This window comes from Protobothrops mucrosquamatus, unplaced genomic scaffold (assembly GCF_001527695.2).
Source record: "Protobothrops mucrosquamatus isolate PMUCROS unplaced genomic scaffold, P.Mucros_1.0 scaffold2439, whole genome shotgun sequence".
Classification (NCBI taxonomy): domain Eukaryota; kingdom Metazoa; phylum Chordata; class Lepidosauria; order Squamata; family Viperidae; genus Protobothrops; species Protobothrops mucrosquamatus.
The window spans coordinates 100,851-110,935 of NW_015388511.1; positions in this window are offsets into that span (position 1 = coordinate 100,851).

Sequence of the window (10,085 nt, forward strand, 5' to 3'; positions counted from 1 at the left end):
CTATCTATCTATCTATCTATCTATCTATCTATCTATCATCTAGTATGCTGCCCATCTCACCAACTCTTGATTAATTCTTTAATTCCTTCTTTCTGTCAAGGAATGGGGGTACCCAATTTGGGCTACAAAAATCAGGATGATCATTGGACCCTTATGAAGGTGGAACCTTTTGAAGGTTAAAAAAAAGAGTTATTGAAAAAAGGAGTTATCTTTTTTTTTTTTTTTTTTTTACTAAGGAGCTAAACTGGGTTTCTTTGTTTAGGTTTTTGTTCACAATTTGTTAAAGGATTAAAGCCTCACAGTTTTTTGTGGGGTGGAAATGGAAGGATCCCAAGGTTTTGAGCTAGGGCAGTGAATGTTGCTCATGTGACTTAGGCAGCCATAGATACATCAGATGGAGTAGAGAGCCTGTCTGCCTTCAACCCTCAATGATAAACAGGAGATTGCTATAGAAGCAAAGTCACCCTATAAGGCAAGGTGGGCAACTATGGCCCCTTTACGGCCTGTGGGCTTCATGGCGGGCTCAGGAATTCTGGGAGTTGAAGTCCACAAGTACTAAAGGGACCATACTTGCCCATCCCTGTTGTAAGGTGATAGTTATTGTGAATGTGCATTGTTATGCTTTGCATGCTGCAATGGATGGCTTACCATAACATAACATACTGACCCAAAACCAAAGACATGCCTTTGAGAAATCAGTCCTTAATTGTGGACTATGGAAAAATGCTTGTGGATCCTATTAATATTGAACTGCTTAGAACTGAGATAAGCTTTTTTAAATTAGTGTGTTTTAGAATGGCCTGAAGCACATAAACACATATTTTGTATTTTTGTGTTGTTTCATATCTGGATTATTGTGTGTCTGTTTGATTGTGTATCACCATTTTTATATTTGGCTAATTAACTGTAGCTGTGCTGGTGCTATGTTCTTGTTACAGCTTTGTCAGTGCTTCAATTTATAGCCCAGCTAGCATTATTATTTTTCCAAAGTGGAAAATCACTCCAAAACAGAGGGTCGAGGGAGCTGCAGAACAAGGCTATAGGATATTTTATCATATTTTATATTGATTGCCTTTCCCATCCTAAAAGCTCAGCCCAAGTAAAATAAATTATACACACACGCTAATACACATGCACACACTCAAACACATCTTACAATTCAATTTCAGATCAATTGAATGTCAAAATGACAAACGCTGAGATTGAATAAAACTACCCATGGCATTTCAAAGCCAACCTAACACCACATTTCCGAAAGTTTATTCAGAAGCTAGATATTTAAAAGCCAGATATAGTCAAACTATTCGCCAGATCCAATGACCCTTGACTGTTCAGCACTTCATGACCTACTAATCACAAGGGACTATAGATGGTAGCAAAGAGTTAATGATTTACTTTAGGTCCTAGAGCAGAGGTGTTAAACTGGTGGCCCGCTGGCTGGATGCACAATGCACAGGCCACACCCACCCCAGCTCCTCAAAAACAAAAAACCATTGTGATACATCATGAGATATAATAATAATAAAGTTGGAAGGGATCTTGGAGGTCATCTAGTCTAACCCCCTGCTCAGGCAGGAAACCCTATACTATTTCGGACAAATGGCTGTCCAGTCTCTTCTTAAAGACTTCCAGTGTTGGAGCATTCACCGCTTCTGGAGGCAGGTTGTTCCACTGGTTAATTGTTCCAACTGTCAGGAAGTTTCTCCTTAGTTCTAGGTTGCTTCTCTCCTTGATTAGTTTCCATCTGTTGCTTCTTGTCCTGCCTTCAGGCGCTTTGGAAAATAGCTTGACTCCCTCTTCTTTGGGGCAGCCCCGGAGATACTGGAACACTGCTATCATGTCCCCCCTCATCCTTCTCTTCATTAAACTAGACATACCCAATTCCAGCAGCCGTTCCTTATATGCTTTTAACCTCCAGTCCCCTAATCATCTTTGTTGCTCTTCTCTGTACTCTTTCTAGAGTCTCAACATCTTTTTTACATCGTGGTGACCAAAACTGGATGCAGTATTCCAAGTGTGGCCTTACCAAGGCATTGTAAAGTGGTATTAACACTTCACGTGATCTTGATTCTATCCCTCTGTTAATGCAACCTAGCACTATGTTGGCCTTTTTGGCAGCTGCAGCACACTTCTGGCTCATATTTAAGTGATTGTCCACTAGGACTCTGAGGTCCCTCTCACAGTTACTACTATTGAGCAAGGTACCCCCTATACTATACCTGTACATTTGATTTTTCTTGTCTAAATGTAGAACCTTGCTTTTTTCACCATTGAATTTCATTTTTTTAGATAATGCCCAGTGTTCAAGTCTGTCCAGATCCTTCTGTATCTTAAGCCTGTCTTCTGGAGTGTTGGCTATTCCTGATGCAATCAAGTTTGACACCCGTGTCCTAGAGTAATGGTGACAACCACTTATGTATGAGCCAGCAGTCTGCTGCAGCTGCAAAAAAACTCAAAGCAGTCCTAGGCTGCATCAACAGAGGGATAGTATCAAGATCACGTGAAGTGTTAGTACTGCTTTATACTGCATGAATAAGACCATACTTGGAATACTGCATCCAGTTTTGGTCACCACAAGATAAAAAAGGTTTTGAGTGCAAAGAAGAGCAACAAAGGTGATTAGGGGACTGGAGGTGAAAGTGTACACTAAAGTGTACACTATTTAAGAGACTGTCATAAAGAAGAGGGGGTTGATCTCTTTTCCAAGCATCCAAGGACAGGACAAAAAAAAAAGGATGGAAGTTTATCAAAGACAGATCCAACCTAGAATTAAGGAGAAATTTCCCGTCAGTGAGAAAAAATTAATCAGTGAAATGGTTTGCCTCCAGACGTTGTGGATGCTCCATTGGAGGTTTTTGAGAAGAGATTGAACAGCCATTTGTCCTGAATGGTACAAGGTTTCCTACCTGAGCAGAGGGTTGGTCTAAAAGACTTCCAAGGTCCCTTCCAACTCTGTTTTTCTGTATACTTCCCTTTGTCACTCTGCTAGCTCTTATCTGCTAATCTCATGTCAATTCTAACTTTGTTCTTGATTAATTATTTGCCATCAAGTTGGTGTTGATTTATACTGACCACACAGATTTTTGTCCAGGACAATCTGTCACTACTCTGGTGCTTGAGACCTTTCAATGATACACTCATTGCCACTATGACTGAGTGCTACTGGTTGTCCTCAATTTTCTCTTTCTTTCCAGCCTTTCTGTCTAGAACATCCAAAAAGAGCAGATGTCCTTGGACTCGCTTTCTGGTAGAGTGTAGTTAGCTAGGTGGTTGCTTTTGCCAATTCCTATTATGTATTTCCCATAAATTAACCTCCTTTCTGTTATAGTTATGAAAGTTGTTTCATTAAGCATTGCTCAACCTGAGTTCCTGCTCTCAGGAAAGCTCATACACCCGAAGAGAATGCTTCAGTCTCCAACATAAACCGGGTTATTTCTTGAATTAGTGACTACCAAAACTCTAGGCTAAAAAAAAATAAAATTTTTGGGAAGATGATGATTGCAAACTGTTTTCATATTGTGCTAAAGAAAGCTACCAAGACACCTCCATGGAGTCTCCAGGACCTGAGATTGGAAAAAGACAGTTTTTACTTTGTAGCCTTCTGATCCTGCCATTGGCTCTGCCCCTATGATAACCACAAAGAGTATTGTATGGCACCCACAACTGCCTTTATTTTCTTCTCCTTGTTACCTGGGGTGTCCCTTCTGGCATGAAAAATGAAAGCTAACAATAATTGTTTCCCCATGTTCTTCCCTTTTCACTTTTTTTCAGGGTAAGGAAAACATACCTTAAAAGAGTAACTGGCTTCTGTAGACATGGCAAAGTTGCCCATCAAAACACCCTGGGTTTGTGGGCAGGGAGGGCTTGGCAAAACTCAACATTTTTTCTGAAGCAGGAATAGAACTGAACTGGTGGATAAATCACTTTGGCTTCCTGAAACAAGCCAAGGAAGCAAAATCTTTTCCATATAAAGGTGCTCCTCGACTTACAACAGTTCATTTAGTGACCATTCAACGTTACAATGGTACCAAAAAGTGACTTATGACCATTTTTCACACTTATGATCATTGTGGCATCCCCATGGTCATGTGATTTACATTCAGATGCTTGGCAACTGGTTCATATTTATGACTGTTGCTGTGTCCCAAGGTCATGTGATCATCTTTTGCAAACTTCTGATGAGCAAAGTCAATGGAGAAGCTACTAACTTAAAAACTGCAGTGACTCACTTAATAAATGTGGCAAGAAAAGTCATAAAATGGAGCAAAACTCATCAAATTTCTCACTTAACAACATAAAAGTTGGGCTCAATTGTGGTCATAAGTTGAGAACTACTTGTAGTTTGGATGATTCCAAAGCTAGACACACTTAAATAAGAGAAAGAAGAGACAGATATTGTTTCAATGCAAATAAAATATTTGTCCTTGTTTGGAAAGGGAGACCAGGTTATTTGCTAAAAGTTAGCTGCACTGGGTGAATCTCAGTTCCCCCACCCATTTGATTAGGATATTATAAGTTAAACATATTGATACTATGTGACCCACATCATGCTTCATTTATAACAGGGGTGTCAAACTGCCGGCCCGCGGGCCAGACGCATCATCCGGAAGCTGCGCCCACCCTATTGCTGGCAATGGCAAAACCGTCCCGATACGTTGCACGACGTCACGTGACGTCGCGAGTTTGACATGTCAGATTTATAATTACCATTCACAAGGTACCATGACCCATTTTTGTAATTATTTTTAATCCCACATTTATTATTTTTATAAATTACTCATCTTTTACAGAACCAATTTATATAATGGCAACTTTTGTTGTGCTAGAGATATTTCAACTGACTGTTTCTATTCACTTCAGAATTAACAGCTATTTTGTCTTCCCAAAACTGGGATGTAAGTTGACAACCAGGGGAACGTTTAATCTTTAATGACATGATCAAAATCACTACCTGATTTTTATGTGACAGTGCCTTCCGGCAAACTTCCTCTTGCTACAATTCTTAAGTCTTCTGTAAGTCCCCATTAGGGAGATATGGAAGGCGAATGGTTGTGTGCATGCCACTGACCTCAGTTGTGTTCAGGCTTCTATGTGGGGTGGGCTAAACAAGTGTTTTCCAAACTTTGCAACTTTTAAGATGTGTGCAAGTCCACATACCTGAAAGCTGCCAGGCTTGAACATTACTTATGACTGTTTGAATAAAATGTATATTGTAGTTTTTCTGGATTCCTTTCTCTCCAAGTATCTTATACACCAATTTCCTCTATCATATTAAAAAAAGTCTTAGGTAATCTTTTTCTTCCTTGTTTTCCTGTTTTGCTACTTTTATAATCTAATGTCCCATCTACTATTGCATTAAAATCCCCTACTAGACAGATGTTTTGATATTCCATTTCTGCTATTTTTCTGTGAAGATTTTGATAAAATTCTCTTTGCGTATTGTTTGCTGCATATATTACTACCAAAAGTATTTGTTTTTGATTTAAAAATATTTCTACCATCACAATTCTTAGTTCTTCATCTGAATAAGTCATTTTAGAATTTATTGTCTCTTTAACGTATACAGCTACCCCTTTTTTGTTGTTGTGCTGATGCATGGTAGAGTTTCCCTATTTTGGAGTATTCCAAAAGTGTATAGTATTGGTTTTTTTTATATGTGTGTCTTGCAAACAAATTATATCAATATTTAATTTCTGTAATTTTTTAAGGATTCTTTTCTTTTTTGATGGAGAATTCAATCCATTTGTATTCACTGAAAAAATTCTGTTTTCCTTCTCCATTTTATTTACTTATATTTAGGTCTTGTCGATCTTGTAGTCCTCTGCTCTCTTGGCATTCCCTCATCCTCTTGATCTGGCTTGCCTTTCTCTTCTTCTGTTTGTGTAGTTATTTTCTCTGTTATTTGTTTTGTCTGTTTCTGGCTTATTCTATCCTCTTGTTGGTGTTGTACTTTTTTATCCAGAAATGCTCTGTTTCTTTTGTCAAAGTCTTCTGCCTTCCAAACTGAATCCAATCGATATCTTGTATTATTTCAGTTGATTAAGATCCCTTCTGGTATTAATCATCTAAATTTTACACCTTTTGCAATTAACTTTGTGGTCAGAATATGATATTGTCTTTGGGTGTCCCTTATTTTCTTAGGAATCTGTTTCAACACCACAATTTCTTTATTTTTGTATTGTAATGGGTCATTCCTAACTCTTCTCAGTATCTCATCTCTTATTGTTTTCTTTACAAATCTTACATGAACTTCTCTAGGCAGTTTGTTTCCTCGCATAGCTTGAATTCATTCTAAATATTTTGTCTATCTCTTATTGTATCTCTACTCTGTCTGTTTTTAGAACCTCCTTCAATAAATTAATAATCACTTGTGCTATATCTTCCCCCTTATCTTCAGGTATATTCTGAAATCTTAGATAGTGTACAGCTTTCTCCATTTCCAAGGCTGCAATTGTTGCTTCTAAGCTTTGATTTGCTTGTTCTAGCCTTTCATTTTCTTCTATTATTGCTTCCTTTTTTGTCAGTTTCTTCTGATGTATCTTCCATTTTCTGAATTCTTTGTTCATTTTTAGCAATCATTTGTTGATGGGCATCAAACTGTGTCTTTATATCAAGCATTTGCTCATTTAGCTTATCTAAGTTGTTTTTTGTCTCTTCATGATTTTTCTGCATTGTTTCTTGAATTAACTGTAGTGTAGCTTGCATCTCTTTTTGAAAGCTATTTGTTTTTTCTTGTTGTAACATTGTTTCAATAGATCCCTGACTTTCTAGACTAGATCCAGAAGAAGGTGCAGAAGAGGTATTTTTTGTGATTTTAGTAAGATTTGATGCACTCATTTTTCAAATGAACAGGTTTTGTAAATCCACAAAGAGAAAAGGAAAAAGAAAAAAGAGCCAACTGCCTTAGGCTATAATCCAACCTTGAAAAAAGCCAACTGCTTTAGGCTAATCCAAATGTTTCCCATTAGTTCAAAAATATAAAAAGCACTCTATTTCCAAATAATAGTTTCTATTATAGTTATGTCCAGAGTCAAAAGATATGATTGTAAAAAGTTTTTTTCCAGTATAAAGTCACAAACAGTTATTTTTGTTTACCACAGGTGTTAGTCCAAGGTCAGCAACTTTTCCAATTCTTTTTGTATTGTTGTAGTATCTCCTCTCACCACTACATGTCCTTATTCACTGTAATGTCTATATCCAGATTTTAAAAAGTTTTTTTCTGTCTTTTTAAAATGTTTTTTCATGAAAAACAAATAATTTCTTTCCCCACATCATAAAGGTTAGCAAAATTTTCTTTAAATCAATTCCAGTTTCATTTTTGTATATTATTTTGTATTCCTTAATTTTGTTCCCCCATTTAAATTTGTTCATTGTTTTTAACTCCCTTCTTCCCAAATCTTCCTGGGGCCTTTTCTTTGAAAATTATCCAGTCTGGGGATTTATATTTCTAAGTCCACAGGGAAGAGAAATAAAAAACAGTCTTACCCAGATCTTAGCACATTGTTGACAATCAGCTGTTCGGCGGCATGCCGTAGCATGCTGCGGTTCTTCGCTTCTTTCCTGGTTGTCTATGACTTGGGCTGCCTGTGCATTTACCAGCAGCCTTTCTCCCGTCTGTTTGAAGAGGTTCCTCGGTTTGTTTGGGCCAACCGCCATCGGCTCCAAGCTCCCAAGGCTTCCCTTCCTCTTCATCGCCTCTCCAGGTCAACTTTCTGACCCCTTGGGGTCTCCAGACGGAGCAAAATTGGGCTAGGAAACCAGAGCCCCAGTTTCTTTCGCCCATCTCGTCATGACTGGTAAGGAATACTTATAACCAGGCTGGATGGTCAGGTTGTGTGTGACCTCTTGACTTCAAACAGCATTCTTATTTTTTCAGAAAATTTCAAGGAAGGGAAAGAGACTGATAGAAAACCAGGGTGCTTACATAACACTAAGACATGTTTGTTTAACATTGTTTTAGTGAATTAATAATAATTGACTGGATGTGCACAGTGAAATGATTTATAAATCAGAATGACTTATTTCACACAATAACAATTTAGCATGATACATAAAACCAGAAAGAGAGAGAGAGAGAGAGAGAGAGACACACACACAGAGAGAGAGAGATACAGAGAGAGAGAGAGAGAGAGAGAGAGAGACAGAGACAGAGACAGAGACAGAGAATGAAAGAAAGAAAGAAAGGAAGGAAGGAAGGAAGGAAGGAAGGAAGGAAGGAAGGAAGGAAGGAAGTGAATGTGTTAAGGAATGGGTAGAAATGAAATAGTGAAGGAAGGGAAGAGAGTGAGACTGGAACTGCATATTTTAGCAAGTCATAATTTGGCTGGTTTGAACTTGGGCCAGCATTTTGGGTGAATCCAATCTTTGTGATTTATGGTTTAGGATTATGTGTCCCGATGTGGTTTGTTCAACAAAATCAAATTATGCAAGGGGGTCTACAAGACATAATGGAAAAAAAGTCAAGAGAGTGTAAACAAAGTTTATCTGTTGAAACACTTGGTTAAAGTGCTACCATGGCTGCAAGAGAGAGGGAGTGAAAGAGAACTAAGAGTGTCAGAAGAAGAAAAAGGGCAGCAGATAGAAAGTCCAGTCAGCCTTGGACTAATTCCCAATGAATCATCCCAGATTAATGCAACCTTTGATAGCTGCATGAGAAAAGATTGCCTCCAAGTACAAAAGCTGATTGCTTGCATGATCCCTTTAATTTAACTCCCTTTCTCACAACTGAGATCCAGCCCCATCTCCAGATGGAAAATTTATCTTGGATATTGTTCCCTACAAAGCTTGCTTCCAAGCACAGCTGTGGTTGTGAGAAGGCTGTGGCTCATCCAGTTCTCTTCAGGCAGCTAACTGCAAGTCAGGCAGGTTGCCCTCCTGGGACAACTGGCTGAGCCGTTATGGCAGCTCTTCAGGGTGGTGCCCCAGGAAAACTTGGCTTCTCGGTGTTTTCAGAGCATGGCAGTTTTCTTTCAGATATTTTGTTATCATTCTGGGTAACCTCATCAATACAATACCCCCTCAAATGATCATGGTTTCCTTTTATAACTCAAGGTGTGTCTCTTAGGATTTCACTTGTAGTTTCTCTTGCAAGAATTCTCATGAGGCTGGGTTGCAAGCCCAGCACCCATGCTCCCTCAATTTGTCTACACAGGATATTATTTCACCATATGGTTGGGGAAAAAGAGAAAGGTCAAAGAAAACCTGATGCCAAACATTTCAAGGAGATCTGAAAAACATCAGCCTTCAATGGAAGGATGCAGAGATGTATATATATTTTATTTGTACATTGCCCAATTCCAAACAACTCTTGGTGGGGTATTGCAAAAACATAAAAAAACCAAGCTAAAACAATTTAAAAACAATACAACAGTGAAAGAAGAAAAGATGGCAATGCAGGCATCAACAATTATGTACCTTCTCCGTGAAAGGGGCTACACCCATCCTAGCCAAAGGCCTGGGCAAAGAGCCAGGTCTTCAAGACCTTTTGAAACACCAGCAAAGGGGGAACAACCCAGATCTTCGGAGAACCTCATTCCAGAGGGAGATGCTGTTACAGAGAAGGCACACTTGCTTAATTGAAGGAACGGCATCTCTAGAAGGATGCCAACACTGGTAGATCAAAGCAACTGGGCAGATACTATGGGAGCTGGGCAGTTCCTCAAATAACCAGATCCTATGCCATGTGGAGCTTTATAAGTAACAACCTAAGAATGAATTGCTCCTAAGAGCAAACTGGCAACCAGTGCAGCTCATGAAGCAGAGCTGTTACATAGATTTACTAAGGTGTGCCCATCACTCCTTGTGCCATGGCATTCTGGATTGGGTGGTCTTCAAGAGAAGTTCCATATTGCACATATTGCAGTAGTTCAAGTGTAAGATGATCAGGGCATAAGTGATTGTCTGAAGAGTCTAGAATGAAATGTTTAGAGGAGACAAATCAAGTCATGGAGAGCAACTGGATCTCCTTTGCACAAAAAATGCCAGATGAACTGGCAGGAAAATCTTCAAGCTTGACATAATGCTTCTGCAGGAGAATGAGGTGTGTTTTCAGGCTTTTTGAAAAAAAAAAGACCATTTTACCCTTG